Source organism: Pleurodeles waltl, chromosome 6, assembly GCF_031143425.1.
Source record: "Pleurodeles waltl isolate 20211129_DDA chromosome 6, aPleWal1.hap1.20221129, whole genome shotgun sequence".
Lineage (NCBI taxonomy): Eukaryota > Metazoa > Chordata > Amphibia > Caudata > Salamandridae > Pleurodeles > Pleurodeles waltl.
The window spans coordinates 1,220,197,856-1,220,215,406 of record NC_090445.1 but is presented as its reverse complement, the minus strand read 5'-3'; positions in this window follow the sequence as shown (position 1 = coordinate 1,220,215,406).

The window sequence follows — 17,551 nt, the reverse complement described above, 5'->3', positions numbered from 1 at the left end:
GTTTGGCTAACAGGTATCCCTCGATATTTGCAGGTGACTCTGGTTACCCCAACCTCTCATGGCTGCTGACCCCTGTGAGGAATCCCAGGACAAGGGCAGAGGAATGTTACAATGAGGCACATGGGCAAACAAGGATAATAATAGAGAGGACATTCAGCCTCCTGAAGGCCAGGTTTCGTTGCCTCCATCTAAGAGGAGGATCCCTGTACTACTCACCCAAGAAGGTGTGCCAGATCATTGTGGCATGCTGCATGTTGCATAACCTTGCCTTGAGACACCAGGTGCCTTTTCTGCAGGAGGATGAGGCTGGAGATGGGCGTGTGGCAGTAGTGGACCCTGTGGACAGTGACGATGAGGAGGCAGAGGATGAGGATGAGGACAACAGAACAGCTATTATACGACAGTACTTCCAGTGACACACAGGTAGGACACTGTAACTTCACTTTGCATTGACAGTTTTGTATTTGACATTAAACATGGCAGGCAGATTCTCCCAATGCTATGGCCACTTACTGTACCCTTTGGCATCTCTATTTTCAGATATCTGTGCTCCACTCTGGCACCTGGTGTGTTGACTGCAGCCTACTACAGGTCATTCCTATGTATTTATTCCTGTACAGTTGTATTGCAGTGTTTAAAGCTTGTTAAACAAATACTTTGTTCAATCATATGACAGACTTCATACTTGTATTTTTAAAATGATGTTTATTTAAGTGCTAAGAAGTGGGTAGTGGAATGGGCTGGGTTGATGGTGGAGGAAAGTCCAGGATAGAGTCCAGTCTATTGGTATCACAGGTGCATTGTCCAAGGGGGCATAGGAAGTGGAGCAATAGCAGTTCAAGGTGGACAGGGTGACAGAATGAGACACAAGGGTGACAATCAGGAGAGTCTTATGTACTGGCGGGGGTCTTGGCAAGTGTCTCTGGCTTCTGCCTGGATCGCAGGGACCGTTTGCAGGGTGGTTCTCCTTCTGCAGGGGGGAGGGGTGCTGGCGGCCTGTTGGTCCTGTTGCGGGGCCTCCTGTCCACTAGCGGCAGCGGAGGTGGAGGGCTATTCATCGGTTTGGCTAGTGTCAGGGGCCCGCTGGTGTGCCACTGCCTCCCTCATTGTGTTGGCCATGTCTGCCAGCACCCCTTCAATGGTGGCCAGGGTGGTGTGGATGTCCTTCAGGTCCTCCCTGATCAAAGGCACTGTCCCTCCTGCAGCCACTGGGTCTCCTGCAACTTGTCCAGTATCTGGCCCATCGTCTCCTGGGAATGGTGGTATGCTCCCAGGATGTTGGTGAGTGCCTCCTGGAGAGTCGGTTCCCTGTGCCTGTCCTCCCCCTGTCGCACAGCAGTCCTCCCAGCTTCCCTGTTGTCCTGTGCTTCTCTCTCCTGAACCGTGTGCCCACTGCCACTGACCACAGGTCCCTGATCGTCCTCTGTTTGTGGGGTTGCCTGGGGTCCCTTTGGTGGTGGACACACTGCTGATTGACGTTTCCTGGGGACAGAGGTATGGGCCGCTGGGTGGGTACTGTGGTGTTGTTTCCTCAAGGGGGAGGCTCTGTGGTGGTATGGGACTGTGCCTGGGTAATCAACTGTCCGAAGATCCCTGATGGGCAAGGCTGGTCATCCAGATCCAGTTGTCCAGAGCTGTTGTCATCACTGTGGGCCTCTTCTGTAGGGGGACTGGATGTTGCTGGCACCTCCTCTCCAGTGACGTTGTGTGGGGGACCTGTGAGGATGTAAATGCAGTGTTATTGTTTCTGCGTTTGACATCTTGTGCATGGGTGTGTTGCCCTGTATGGTGGTGATTGCCCTGTCAGCTTTGCCTTATGTGAGTAGTGATTTTGTGGGCTAGGTGATTCTCTCGAATGTGCATGCTTTAGTGATGGTTGTCCATGCAGGGCTGTGAGTGATGTCCATGCATTGGTGTTGCATGCAGGGCTTGGTATTGGGATGGGTGGGTTGTGATGGTGGGGTGTATGTGAGGTGGTGGGGTGACGGGGGTGAGTGTAGGGGTGGGGGTATGTGATGGCATGCAGGTAGGGGGGTGATAGTAATAGAGATTTGACTTACCAGAGTCCAGTCCTCCTGCTACTCCTGCCAGGTCCTCAGGATGCAGTATTGCCAAGACTTGCTCCTCCCTTGTGTACAAGGCTGGTCTGGCTTATAGTGGGTACCTTGTGGTACTTACACCTTGTGCCAGGTCCAGTTATCCCTTATTAGTAGAATAGAGGTGTTCTAGCAGCTTAGGCTGATAGAGGTAGCTAAAGCAGAGCAGCTTGGGCTGAACTAGGAGACATGCAAAGCTCCTACTATACCACTTATATCATATACCACTATATCACAAGGAAAACACAATACTCAGAGTTACTAAAAATAAAGGCACGTTATTTTAGTGACAATATGCCAAAAGTATCTCAGAGGATATACTCCCTTAGGAGGTAAGTAATATACACAAATTATATGTACACAAACCAAAAACAAGTAAGTAACAGTTAGAAAAGTAGTGCAAACAATGTAGAAACACAATAGAATGCAATAGGTAGAAATAGGCCTATGGGCAACACAAACCATATACTCCAAAAGTGGAATGCGAATCACAAATGGACCCCAGGTCTATAATAGGTTGTAGAGGGTCGCTGGGACTGTTAGAAAACACTAAGGGTGTCCAAGATACCCAACCCCAAGACCCTGAAAAGTAGGAGTAAAGTTACCCTACTACTCCAGAAAGTCAGTATAGTCGAGATAGGGGATTCTGCAAGAACAACAACTGCCAGCAAAACATTGAAGACGGGTTCCTGGACCTGAGGACCTGTAAAGGAAAGGGACCAAGTCCAAGAGTCACGCAAGTGTCCAGGGGGGCCAGGAGCCCACTAAACCCCGGATGAAGGTGCAAAAGGGCTGCCTCCGGGTGGAAGAAGCCAAAGATTCTGCAACAACGGAAGGTGCCAGGAACTTCTCCTTTCGTCAGAAGGTGTCTCACGGCGTGCTGTAGGATGCAGAGTTGTTTCCACGCAGAAAGACCGCAAACAAGCCTTGCTAGCCGCAAGAGTCGCGGTTGAGGATTGCTGGGGACCTGGGCTAGGCTGTGCACACAGGAAATATCGGGAGATTTCTTCTTAGCTTCCAGTGCAGGGTGAAGGCAGAGAGCCCTCACAGCATGCACACCAGGAATCAGTCGAGAAAGCCGGCAGGATGAGGCGCTACAATGTTGCTGGTAGTCGTCTTGCTACTTTGTGGTGGTTTTGCAGGTGTCCTGGAGCAGTCAGCGGTCGATCCTTGGCAGAGGCAACGAGGGAAGTGCAGAGGAACTCTGGTGAGCTCTTGCATTCGTTATCTGAGGAATAGCCCAGAGGAGAGACCCTAAAAAGCCCACAGAGGAGGACTGGCTGCTGAGAGATGTAAGCACATATCAGGAGGGGTTTCTGACGTCACCTGCTGGCACTGGCCACTCAGAGCTGTCCATTGTGCCCTAACACCTTTGAATCCAAGATGGCAGAGGTCTGGGACACACTGGAGGAGCTCTGGGCACCTCCCTTGGGAGGTGCTGGTCAGGGGAGTGGTCACTCCCCTTTCCTTTGTCCAGTTTCACGCCAGAGCAGGGCTGGGGGATCCCTGAACCTGTGTAGACTGGCTTATGCAGAGAGGGGCACCATCTGTGCCCATCAAAGCATTTCCAGAAGCTGGGGGAGGCTACTCCTCCCCGGCCCTTCACACCTATTTCCAAAGGGAGAGGGTGTAACACCCTCTCTCGGAGGAAATCCTTTGTTCTGCCTTCCCGGGACCAGGCTGCCCAGGCCGCCCCAGGGGGGGCAGAAAAACCTGTCTGAGGGGTTGGCAGCAGCAGTAGCTGCAGTGGATACCCCGGAAAGCAAGTTTGGCAGTAAACGGGCTCTGTGCTAGAGACCCGGGGATGCATGGAATTGTCCCCCCCAATACCAGAATGGTATTGTGGTGACAATTCCATGATCCTAGGCATGTTACATGGCCATGTTCGGAGTTACCATTGTGACGCTACATATAGGTATTTACCTATATGTAGTGCACATGTGTAATGGTGTCCCCGCACTCACAAAGTCTGGGGAATTTGCCCTGAACAATGTGGTGGCACCTTGGCTAGTGCCAGGGTGCCCACACACACTAAGTAACTTTGCACCTAACCTTCACAAAGTGAGGGTTAGACATATAGGTGACTTATAAGTTACTTATGTGCAGTGAAAAATGGCTGTGAAATAACGTGGACGTTATTTCACTCAGGCTGCAGTGGCAGTCCTGTGTAAGAATTGTCTGAGCTCCCTATGGGTGGCAAAAGAAATGCTGCAGCCCATAGGGATCTCCTGGAACCCCAATACCCTGGGTACCAAGGTACCATATACTAGGGCATTATAAGGGTGTTCCAGTGTGCCAATGATAATTGGTAAAATTAGTCACTAGCCTGCAGTGACAATTTTAAAAGCAGAGAGAGCATAAACACTGAGGTTCTGGTTAGCAGAGCCGCAGTGATACAGTTAGGCACCACACAGGTAAAACATACAGGGCATACATTATGAGCACTGGGGTCTTGACTAGCAGGATCCCAGTGACACATAGGCAAAAACAAACATACATACAGTAAAAATGGGGGTAACATGCCAGGCAAGATGGTACTTTCCTACACCATGTTGTTGGGGGGAAGGAGGTTGGGGGGCCACCTCCAGTCCTCCGTACAGCTATCTGGTGTCTTGCAACCACGGAACGCACCTTCCCCCGTAGGTCATTCCACTTCTTCCTGATGTCATCCCTTGTTCTTGGGTGCTGTCCCACGGCGTTGACACTGTCCACGTTTGTCCGCCATAGCTCCATCTTCCTTGCAATGGATGTCTGCTGCACCTGTGATCCGAATAGCTGTGGTTCTACCCGGATGATTTCCTAGACCATGACCCTTAGCTCCTCCTCTGAGAACCTGGGGTGTCTTTGTGGTGCCATAGGTGTATTGTGTGTGGTGTGTGTGAGGGTGTGTGGGGTGATGTGTTGGGGTGTGTGCTGTAAGGTACATGGATGGTGTTCTGTGGCTCTGGTTCTGTGGGTGTTCTTGCTGTCTCTCTCTCTCTCTCTGTTGTCAATTTATTTGAGTCATAAAGGGTTGTGGGTAGTGTGCGTGTGTTTTATAGTGTTGTGTGTGTGTGGGTGTGGTGTGTGTATGTGTGTCAGGTGTGTGCAGTTTGAATTGTCCAATGTAGTGTTGTTTTGTTAGTGTGTGTCTATTTTGAGCGTGGCAGTATGTACCGCCAATGGTTTACTGCGGTTGAATGTCCGCCGCAGTGATTTGTGGGTCATAATGCTGTTGGTGTAGTTCTGTTGGCATAACAGTGTGGGTTTTGCTACCGCCAGTTTATCACCGACCTTTGGGCTAGAGGACTTGTGTGTGTGGCTGTATAGTGACGGATTGCTATGTGTGGGTCATAATATGGGTAGCGGTTAACCGCTGCGGAGGCAGTATGTTGGCGGCAGTCGGCATGGCGGTAAACAGGACTTACCGCCAATGTCATAATGAGGGCCATAGTCCATACGAGGATGGTAACACCTGTGTGTGTGTGATCTTCCCTTGACTCCCAACATTTCTCTACCCCATGAACAGTGATCCATTTGAGAATATTGAGTAAAACCATTTAATGGTCCAATTTTTGAGTCCTATGTGTTTCTAAACACGGAGTATACTAGCCTGTGCAACCAATTCATGCCATGGTGTCTGTATCTAAATTAAAAACCCATCTGAAGACCATTCTTGGTCAGTTTCTTGATGCACATGGCCTAGGCTGCAGTGCACAGAGAACTTACACTGTCGCACAGAAAGGGGAAAAAAAGTAGAGAGAACATTGACCACCAACATTACTTTCATAAACACCCAAAGGGTGCTGGTAAGGCCAAATGGGAGCATAGCAAACTGAAAATGCTTGTGGCCCACCCTGAACTGGAAGTAACATCTGTGGGCCGGCAGGACAGGGATGTGGAAATACATGTCCTGCAAATCCAATGCAATCATCCAGTCTCCAGAATCCAGGGCATACAGGACCAGAGCCAACGTGAGCATTTTGAATTTCATCTTTTTCAGAAGTAGTTTAAAAAGTGCAGGTCTAGTATAGGTAGGAGGCATCCAACCTTTTTCAGCACCACAGCATATTGAAGAGATTTGGAAGGTGTGGCTGCCAGTGGGATGGAGGGGGGTGACAGATCAGGCAGATTCTTGGTCTTGGCTCCCTCAAGGCTTAAAGGATTTGAGTCTGGGGCCACCTAAGCACTGGGGAGCCTGCTGGCTGTGGTGGCTGGGTGGAAAGGTATGTAGTTGGTAGCCCCTACCATAGCCATAGAATCAGCTTCAGGCAGAGTGAGGATGGCGTGGGGCCATGGTTGGTTCCAACGATTAAGTGGTGGCCCTGCTATTCTTGAAGCACTCAAGAACAGAATCTAACTTAAAGGGGAGTACCATTGCAGGGCATGTCCATAATGGACACTTGGACATACCTCAAGAAGCCAGTTGACCTCAACCAGGTGTGGTGATGAAGCATTACCGACAAAGCAATCGCTCTACCTAGTGAGTCTGTTTTGTTCAGTCTGCAGCGTACTGTGAACTTTGGTCCATCCCTGCCATTGGCAATAGCCTGGGTCAGAATGGCTCAGGTCTCCTCAGAAATACAAGAAGATGATCGATGGAGTGCTGAAACTTTTCAAACACTCACCCCCAGCCACAGATTCGGGTTGAATCCATTTTTCTTCTGCTCACCATGCCACCCCAGTTTGGGCCCAGCCATATGCAAATCAGTGTTCACCCTGCTCTCCAAGGGAACAGTCCAGCCCGACCTGCCAGGCCAGGTTCTCCTTGGACCGGAAACAAGCAACCTAGGACCGTTTTTGAGGTTTCACCCTACATCAGCCATGCTAGCTTAAATCCAGTGGCACAGCAAGCAAGGGACCCACATATGGGCATACCCTAGCCACTTAGGGCGAACACAGCAACACAACAAAATGATAAACGGGGTGTTGAAACTTTTCGAACACTCACCCCAAGTCACAGATCTGAGTTGGATCCATCACTCTTTTGCTTACCATGCCACCCCAGTTTGGACCATGCAATATGCAAATCAGTCTTGAGTGCTTCCTCAGAGACCATGGGCAGCATTTGTGCCACTGAGTCACATACTATCTGGGTATACCGGCCCAAGAGAAATGTGGTATTCATTGACCAAAGTGCACTGCTGGTATTAGAGAAAAGCCTCTTAGCAAAGGTGTTGAGCTTCTTGGATTCCCTAGCTGGTGGTGTGGTGGGGAACACGCCAGGGTTAACCTTGGATGTGGAGGCCTGGATGACCAGGCTGTCTGAGATGGGATGCTCGGAGAGGAAAGCTGGACCCCCAGGAGCAGTGTGGTGGCAGTGAGAGACTGTACTGTGCACAGGAGCACCTGTACAGGACTTGGCCGAGAACACAAGCAGGTCATCACTGAGGGTTTCATGAAAGAGGAGGAGAGGTTCTGTCTGGGACACCCCGGGTTGAGGTACCTCTGTCAAGACATTAGTCTTGACCTCCACCAAGGGCATTGTAAGGTCCAACGCCTCAGCTGTCCTCCACACCACGGTGGCAAAAGAGTCTCCTTCCTCTATAGCCACACTAGGAGGACAGACCAGTTCAGTGTCTAGTGAGGTGTAACACTGGCATCGGCCAGTTCCTCATACCAGTGATCCTTAGCCAAGGGTTCTTCAGGAGGGGGCGCAGGATGACTATATGGAGCCTCATATCTACCCCAGGCATATTCCTGACAGTTTTTTTCAGAAAATGGAGGTACCGTCTCCGACCCACCTTGGTCCCATTTACAGCATCGGACATCATTAGTCCGGCTCCGAGTTGGAGCCTGGAATGACTATGAGGTTGGCACTGCCGAAAAGGGACAACAGCCCCAGGAACAGTGCCACTGGATTGAAGCCTGGTGAAGGTCATGGATTTGCGACTGGGGTCAGTCTGGAGCCAATGTTCCTAACTGGCACCAACGGCAAACCTGCCAGCGGAAATACAGTTGGGACACTGTCTGAACCCATGGGGTGTTAGCTCTTTCTAAAGATCAAGTGCTAGGCCTTGTAGAATTCCTTCAGTTGAGTGGGGTCTCTCCTACTCTGGAAAAATCAAGGAGGCAGAGAGCAGACTCAGACTACACAGGGGAAGTGTGGGAGCAGGGCCCTGACTTGTGCTGTTGTTCACACACCTAGCCAGATGACTTGGACCACACAGTTAAGTCAAAGAATGCTTCGACTTCTTGGCCACCCTCTTTTTGTGAGACATACCCATTGAGGATTTTGATCTCAATGACAACCAACAAGAACGACTCCGAGAGAGGGCCTGGGAGCTTCCATGTGACTGGGACCTGCAGCAGTGCAGAGTCATTTGAAGTTGAGCGTCAAGGATCCCTTTGGGGTTCATCACACTCAGGGCAGGGCTTGGAGTCGTCGTTCAGCTCCAGGCAACACAAGCAGATCATGTGGGGGTCTGTCCCAGATCTTTGCCTGCAACCAGCTCCTCTTGTTTCGAAACCCACAGGTTTCTTAGGGGACATCCTCAAGGCACAGTGGGAGCGCATTCTCAAAAAAGGATTGACAAAAGCTCAAAAAAAGGTAGTCAGAAAATGTCTGTGGTAGCTCTTGCAGATCTACACTGATGGCGCGGAAAGAAAAAAATTTATGTCAGTGCACTGGGGTGGCGCCTTTATCAGTGGTTGAGATCTGAAGGGCACATCGTGCCCATACTTTAATTTAAGAAAAATAGTTCCTATCCTTTTGTGAAAAGGCAACCACACCGGGATGGATACTTCCGAGAGCTGAAATGCTTCAGCAGAAATGTAAGGCAGGGAGTCTCCTGTGCTGGGAAACTAAGGAAGGTGCAGACAGCTAAACAAGCCTTATTACCAGGGTGCATGTTTGTTTGAAGGAAATGTAAATGTGAGCAACTTCTTGGTGCATGACTGTAAGAGGCTGACCTGGTTTGCAGTGGGTACCTTGGGTACTTACACCTAATACCAGGTCCAGTTATCCCTTATAATGTAGTAGTGTTCTAGCAGCTTAGGCTGATAGAGGTAGCTACAGCAGAGCAGCTTAGGCTGAACTAGGAGACATGCAAAGCTCATGCAGTACCACTTATAGTTACACAGTACTTAAACACAAGTAAGGACAATACTCATTGTTACCAAAAATAAAGGTATTTATTTGGGTGACACTGTACCAAAAATATCTTAGAGACAATACTCCTTCTGGAGGTAAGTATTATACACAATATATACATTAAACACCAAAATGAGACAAGTAAATAGTCATAGAACAACGCATGCAATGGGAAATGCTATAGATTGCAATGGGAAAAAATAGGTCTAGGAGCAACACAAACCATACACTAAGAAAGTGGAATGTGAATCCCGAATTCCCCCCCTAGACAAGTGTAGTGTGTGCAGAATCGCTGGGAGAGTGAGAATACAGTAAAGGCAAGTAAATTACCCCACCCCAGAGCCCAAAAAAGCAGGAGTAAAGTACTGCAAGTTTACTTAGTACACACTACACCTCGTGATTGGGATTTTACAGCAACCAACCAATTCTGCAAAGAACTACTGCTGGATTCCTGGACCTGAAGACCTGCAAAGGAAGGGGACCAAGTCCAGAAGTCAAAAGAAGTTCCAGGAAGGACAGGGGCCCCTTTCAACCCAGAAGAGGGTACAAAAGAAGAGTCCACGGTTAGTCGAAGACTGCAGAAATGCACCCTAGGAAGTTGCCAGCGGCTTCCTGCCTGATGCAAAGGATGTCCCACGACGTGAAAATTGTTGCAGACGTGATTTTGTGTTGGAAGTCGCCAACGAGCCTTGGCTACGACAAACGTGTGTTTTGCGTCAAAAAGGCACTGGGGGCCTCAACTCTATGTGAGGAGAAAGAGGGGACTCTCAGCACTTCAGACAGCCCCCAGGATGCCAGCCAGCACCCCTGGGGAACCCAGGACAGGAGGACAAAGGAGGTGAAAAACACGGTTGATGCAGCACAACAAAGGAAGGTTCCACACCGCCGGAGAACAACTCAGCGAGTTGAGCGTTGCAGGATGGAGTGCTTGGGACTTGGGCCAAGCTGTGAATGAAGGAATTTAGCAAATAGTTCACAGACGCCTCAGGAGGTGAAGAAGACGCAGTACACAGGAGTAGCGTCGCTCTCTGGAAAGGCAAGATCTTACCTCCTCCAAATTGTGTCAGCAGGACCTCAGGACAGTCTATGTCGATGAAGTCCACCCTCTGTGTCCTTAGGAGCACACTCCTCACTGTGAGAGGAGTCCAAGGGTACCGGTCGTCGTCTTGGAAGGTTCCTGCTAGAGCAGGGGAGTGACTCAGTCACCCCACAGGAGATTTCTTTGGTCCTTCTGGTGCAGGAGGAAGACAGGGAGTCCTCAGAGCGTGCTCACCATGGAAACTGTTGCAGTTGCTGACTTGGGGCTGAGGTTGCTGAAGAAAAGTATCTCTGGTGGATACTTTATTGCAGTTACAGTGTTTCTTGGAGCAGGCTGCGGTTGATCTGAGGTCAGAGGAAGCTGACGTTGTTGCAGAGGATTCCTGAAGGAAACTTGCAAGCAGAATCTAAAGAGAACCCACAGGAGAGACCCTAAATAGCCCTGAGAGGGGGACTGGCTACCTTATCAGGTATGGACCTATCAGGAGGGGTCTCTGACGTCACCTGCTGGCACTGGCCACTGAGACGCCTCCAGAGTGCCCCCACACCTTGCAAAGCAAGATGGCTGAAGTCTGGGACACACTGGAGGAGCTCTGGGCACCACCCCTAGAGTGGTGATGGACAGGGTAGTGGTCACTCCCCTTTCTTTTGTCCAGTTTCACGCCAGAGCAGGGGAGAAGGGGTCCCTGAACCGATGTAGACTGGCTTATGCAAGGAGGGCACCATCTGTACCCTTCAAAGCATTTCCAGAGGCTGGGGGAGGCTACCCCTCCCCAGCCTGTAACACCTATTTCCAAAGGGAGAGGGTGTAACACCCTGCTCTCAGAGGAAATGCTTTGTTCTGCCTTCCTGGGACTGGGCTACCCACATCTCAGGAGGGCAGAACCCTGCCTGTGAGGTGGCAGCACCTGTAGCTGTAGTGCAAGCCTCGGAGAGGTGGTTTGGCAGTACTGGGGGTCCATGGTGGAGCCCCCAGGATGCATGGAATTGGCTCCCCAATACCAGATTTGGAATGGGGGGACAATTCAATGATCTTAGACATGTTATATGGTCATATTCGGAGTTACCATTGTGACGCTACATATAGGTATTGACCTATATGTAGTGCACGCGGGTAATGGTGTTCCTGTACTCAAAAAGTCCAGGGAAATGGCCCTAAAATATGTGGGGGCTCATTTGCTAGTGCAAGGGTACCCTCACACTTAGTAACTTTGCACTTAACCTTCAGCAAATGAAGGTTAGACATATAGGTGACTTATAAGTTACTTAAGTGCAGTGAAAATGGCTGTGAAATAATGTGTGCGTTATTTCACGCAGGCTACAATGGCAGGCCTGTGCCAGGGTTTGTCTGAGCGCCCTCTGGGTGGCAAAAGAAATGCTGCAGCCCATATGGATCTCCTGGAACCCCTTTGCCCTGGGTATCTAGGTACCATATACTAGGGACTTATAAGGGGGGTCCATTGTGCCAATTGAAATTGGTAAATGAAGTCACTAGCCTATAGTGACACATTTAAAAGCAGAGAGAGCATAAGCACTGAGGTTCTGGTTAGCAGAGCCTCAGTGACACAGTCAAGCACTACTGACAATACACACATTAGGCCACAAACTATGAGCACTGGGGTCCTGGCTAGCAGGATCCCAGAGAGATAGGCAAAACACACTGACATATAGGTTTTTATCTATGAGCACTGGGGTCCTGGCTAGCAGGATCCCAGTGACGTAGTAAAAACACACTGACATACACTCACAAAGAGGCCAAAAGTGGGGGTAACCATGCTAGAAAGAGGCTACTTTCTCACACAACCCCCCCCCCCCAAATGAAGGACAATAAGGCTAATCTTGGCCAGTTGTGACTTTTTTGTCTAAGTGGTGATAAGTGGAGAGTAGATCTGCGATAGAGTGGTTACTCCCTTTATCATCCACTATATGGTTACTTCCCTGTGGGGAAGTAAACCACCCTGTTTGGAGATTTTTACCTAACCAACAGTGTGAGTGTAAATTATCAGAGTTTTAAAGTTGGGCAGTGGGATTGGTCCACTAGGCCTATGTCAAATGCAGTAAATGCTAGACAGGGATGCTGTCTCAATAAGGCCATAGCTGGGCAAAACCTTTGTCCATATGGCTGTAAGAGAGAACAGGGTTGCTGTTTCTCTTGAGTTGGAGCAGGGCAGGGCTGCTGACCTATAAGCTCCACACCAGGACAGGGCTGCTGTCCTAGGTGTATAGAGGCAGTGCTGGGCTGCTGCACTAAAGGTTCTCTGGAAGGGCTGGAGGGATGCTCCATATTTACTAAAATGGTGCAATTTTGCACATCTGGATTAGTAGTTTCACAGAGAGGTACTTTTTCCTCTGAGAGCACAGCTGTGGCAGCTGATGGCTCCTTTGGTACATGTTTCATCCCAGGAGTGGTTTCTCCCACCACAGGAATGGTATCCTTAGTGGCAAGGTGGGGAAGGGATACTTTGATACCCTTCTTACCTGTTGGTGGAAAGGGATCCTGAGATTTCAGGCCTTTTTCTCTCCTTTGCATTTTCATTTCACCAGAAATGAGAGGAAGCAATTCCTCAGGGATACCCAGCATGGATGCATGGGTACAAAACTCTACCTCAGCCCAACCTGAGGCCTCTAGGTAATTCCCTAAGAGGCAATCTACAGGTAAGCTAGGTGATACCACCACCTGCTTAGGGCAGTAGCTCCACCACAAATAAGTTGAACTACAGCTAAGGGGAGAGACTGAGTGGAGTTATTGACATCAGTAACTTGGTACTTTTGTCCAAGGAGGTGTTGTGCAGATGACACCAGGTTTTCAGTCACCGAAATGATACTGGCACCTGTGTCCCTGTAGGCTTGAGCCTAAGCCCCATTTATTAACATTGACTGCCTTTACTTATCCATGTTAAGGGGACAAGCAGCCAAGTTGGCAAGGCCAATGCCACCAGTTGTGACAGAAACTGTCTTGGGAGTGTCTACCCCAGTTCCTATTATGGTCCCAAAAGTGAACCCAACTACACCCTTAGTTTGACTATTGCCAGTAGTCCCACCACTATTATCACTATTGCTAGGGGCAGTAGAATCTGGTTTCTTAGTGGTGGTAGGCTCAGAGGGTTTGCCTGTGCAGGACTTATCCCCTGACCAATGGCCTTTATTTCTACACACATAGCACCAAGGCTTTTTCTGACTGTCTGAAGAGTTTGAAGAAGATGAAGAAGTTTTATCCCCACCCCCAGATGAGTGTTCTGGACCTGAAGAAGGATCTTTGTGTTAACTTTTATCCCCATGCTCGTCCTGAGATTTTTCACCATCGTTCATTTCGATGTCTTTGTCACCCCCTGTATGAGCTTTTCTGCTCACACTTGTTCTGACCCATTTGTCTGCCTTCCTTCCCAGTTCTGGGGAGAAGTCAGATCTGAGTCCACAAGATACTGATGCAACAAGTCAGACACAATTATTCAAGATATGCTCTCTCAGAATCAAGTCATATAGGATTTCATAATCAGCCACCTTACTGCCATGTAACAACCGTCTAGGGCCTTCACAAAACAGTCTACAAAGTCTGTCCAGTCCTGTGATGGCTCCTTTCTGGTCTCTCTAAAATTAAGTTTGTACTGTTCAGTGGTTAAGCCCAGACCATACAAGAGTACATTCTTAAGAATTTGGTAATTATCTGCATCATCCTCTCTGACAATAAGAAGTCTGTCTCCCATTGCCAGAGAAGGATAACCAAAGGATAGCAGCTCACTGTACATGAGGGACCCTTTGAACTTTACAGGTCCTTTACAGTTGTTGATGTCATCACCGTACTTGTAAGGAGGGACAACTTTGTGCAGATTCATAGAATCAAATGAAGGTTCCCTAACATTAGTATTCCTAAAACCGCTGGTGCCACCATGGGGAACTAACCCCAAACCCTGCCTCTCTTTCTCCACAGCCAGGGATTCCCTGTCTAAGGCCAACTATTTCTGCATTAGCCTAAGTCTGGCCTCCTCTAATCTCAGTTTTCTGAGTTCCCTATCTAGGGACTGATCCCCAGGGTTAGAATTAAGTGAAGCCTCTGAAATAGAGGTAACATGAGAGTGTACAGAGGCAGACCCATCTCTAATAGGGGACACTCTAGTGACCTGGCCTCTAGGGGTGAAAGGAGTCCTACTTGTGTGTGTGAGCCCTTCCCAGTATCAGTTATACTAAGTGGCTTATTGACAGATAGATCTGTGGCAGTACCCTCCCCAGGATTGTTATCTTGCTCCTCTAAGCACTCCTGGTGGGAGGTATCCTCTACTGCTTCCCCTGTCTGATCTGGACCAGTGCTGAATCCCTGGTCATCTAGGAGGAGAAGATTTAAGAGGAACTCCTTATTGGGGTTCTTCCCAATCCCTAAACCTCTTTCAATGCAGAGACCCCTCAAGCTTTTAAAGTTTAGATTCTCATAGGTAGTCTTGACAAATCTAGGGGTAGCTTCTACAGAAGACATATTGAAAGAAGAAAGTTTAAGAAAGTGAGTAAAAAGTTAGTAGAATAACAGAGCTAACTTTTTAGGGAAAAGAAGAAAACTTTTCAAGACTTTGTAAACCTTTTTGCAAAGTTTAAAGAACTTTTAGAAAGTTAGAAAATGGTTTTTAAGTATATATTATATATGCTCTAAGTATTGGAGCAAGCTTTTCTTGTGAAAAGCACAGGTAACAAAGTGGTAAAGCAATTGCAAGTACTTATCCCATCGCTGCTGCCAATGTAGGAGGCTGGCCTGGTTTGTAGTGGGTACCTTTGCTACTTACACCTCATACCAGGTCCAGTTATCCCTTATTAGTGAAATGTAGTAGTGTTCTAGCAGCTTAGGCTGATAGAGGTAGCTACAGCAGACCAGCTTATGCTGAACTAGGAGACATGCAAAGCTCATGCAGTACCACTTATAGTTACACAGTACTTATGCACAAGTAAAGACAATACTCAGTGTTACCAAAAATAAAGGTATTTATTTGGGTGACACAGTACCAAAAATATCTTAGAGACAATACTCCTTCTGGAGGTAAGTATAATATACAGTATATACACTAGACACCAATATTAGACAAGTAAATAGTCATAGAACAATGCAAGCAATAGGAAATGCTATAGATTGCAATGGGAAAAAATATTTTCAACCTAGGACCGTTTTTGAGGTTTCACCCTACATCAGCCATGCTAGCTTAAATCCAGTGGCACAGCAAGCAAGGGACCCACATATGGGCATACCCTAGCCACTTAGGGCGAACACAGCAACACAACAAAATGATAAACGGGGTGTTGAAACTTTTCGAACACTCACCCCAAGTCACAGATCTGAGTTGGATCCATCACTCTTTTGCTTACCATGCCACCCCAGTTTGGACCATGCAATATGCAAATCAGTCTTGAGTGCTTCCTCAGAGACCATGGGCAGCATTTGTGCCACTGAGTCACATACTATCTGGGTATACCGGCCCAAGAGAAATGTGGTATTCATTGACCAAAGTGCACTGCTGGTATTAGAGAAAAGCCTCTTAGCAAAGGTGTTGAGCTTCTTGGATTCCCTAGCTGGTGGTGTGGTGGGGAACACGCCAGGCTTAACCTTGGATGTGGAGGCCTGGATGACCAGGCTGTCTGAGATGGGATGCTCGGAGAGGAAAGCTGGACCCCCAGGAGCAGTGTGGTGGCAGTGAGAGACTGTACTGTGCACAGGAGCACCTGTACAGGACTTGGCCGAGAACACAAGCAGGTCATCACTGAGGGTTTCATGAAAGAGGAGGAGAGGTTCTGTGTGGGACACCCCGGGTTGAGGTACCTCTGTCAAGACATTAGTCTTGACCTCCACCAAGGGCATTGTAAGGTCCAACGCCTCAGCTGTCCTCCACACCACGGTGGCAAAAGAGTCTCCTTCCTCTATAGCCACACTAGGAGGAGAGACCAGTTCAGTGTCTAGTGAGGTGTAACACTGGCATCGGCCAGTTCCTCATACCAGTTATCCTTAGCCAAGGGTTCTTCAGGAGGGGGCGCAGGATGACTATATGGAGCCTCATATCTGCCCCAGGCATATTCCTGACAGTTTTTTTCAGAAAATGGAGGTACCGTCTCCGACCCACCTTGGTCCCATTTACAGCATCGGACATCATTAGTCCGGCTCCGAGTTGGAGCCTGGAATGACTATGAGGTTGGCACTGCCAAAAAGGGTCAACAGCCCCAGGAACAGTGCCACTGGATTGAAGCCTGGTGAAGGTCATGGATTTGCGACTGGGGTCAGTCTGGAGCCAATGTTCCTAACTGGCACCAACGGCAAACCTGCCAGCGGAAATACAGTTGGGACACTGTCTGAACCCATGGGGTGTTAGCTCTTTCTAAAGATCAGGTGCTAGGCCTTGTAGAATTCCTTCAGTTGAGTGGGGTCTCTCCTACTCTGGAAAAATCAAGGAGGCAGAGAGCAGACTCAGACTACACAGGGGAAGTGTGGGAGCAGGGCCCTGACTTGTGCTGTTGTTCACACACCTAGCCAGATGACTTGGACCACGCAGTTAAGTCAAAGAATGCTTCGACTTCTTGGCCACCCTCTTTTTGTGAGACATACCCATTGAGGATTTTGATCTCAATGACAACCAACAAGAACGACTCCGAGAGAGGGCCTGGGAGCTTCCATGTGACTGGGACCTGCAGCAGTGCAGAGTCATTTGAAGTTGAGCGTCAAGGATCCCTTTGGGGTTCATCACATTCAGGGCAGGGCTTGGAGTCGTCGTTCAGCTCCAGGCAACACAAGCAGATCATGTGGGGGTCTGTCCCAGATCTTTGCCTGCAACCAGCTCCTCTTGTTTCGAAACCCACAGGTTTCTTAGGGGACATCCTGAAGGCACAGTGGGAGCGCATTCTCAAAAATGGATTGACAAAAGCTCAAAAAAAGGTAGTCAGAAAATGTCTGTGGTAGCTCTTGCAGATCTACACTGATGGCGCGGAAAGAAAAAAATTTATGTCAGTGCGCTGGGGTGGCGCCTTTATCAGTGGTTGAGATCTGAAGGGCACATCGTGCCCATACTTTAATTTAAGAAAAATAGTTCCTATCCTTTTGTGAAAAGGCAACCACACCGGGATGGATACTTCCGAGAGCTGAAATGCTTCAGCAGAAATGTAAGGCAGGGAGTCTCCTGTGCTGGGAAACTAAGGAAGGTGCAGACAGCTAAACAAGCCTTATTACCAGGGTGCATGTTTGTTTGAAGGAAATGTAAATGTGAGCAACTTCTTGGTGCATGACTGTAAGAGGCTGACCTGGTTTGCAGTGGGTACCTTGGGTACTTACACCTAATACCAGGTCCAGTTATCCCTTATAATGTAGTAGTGTTCTAGCAGCTTA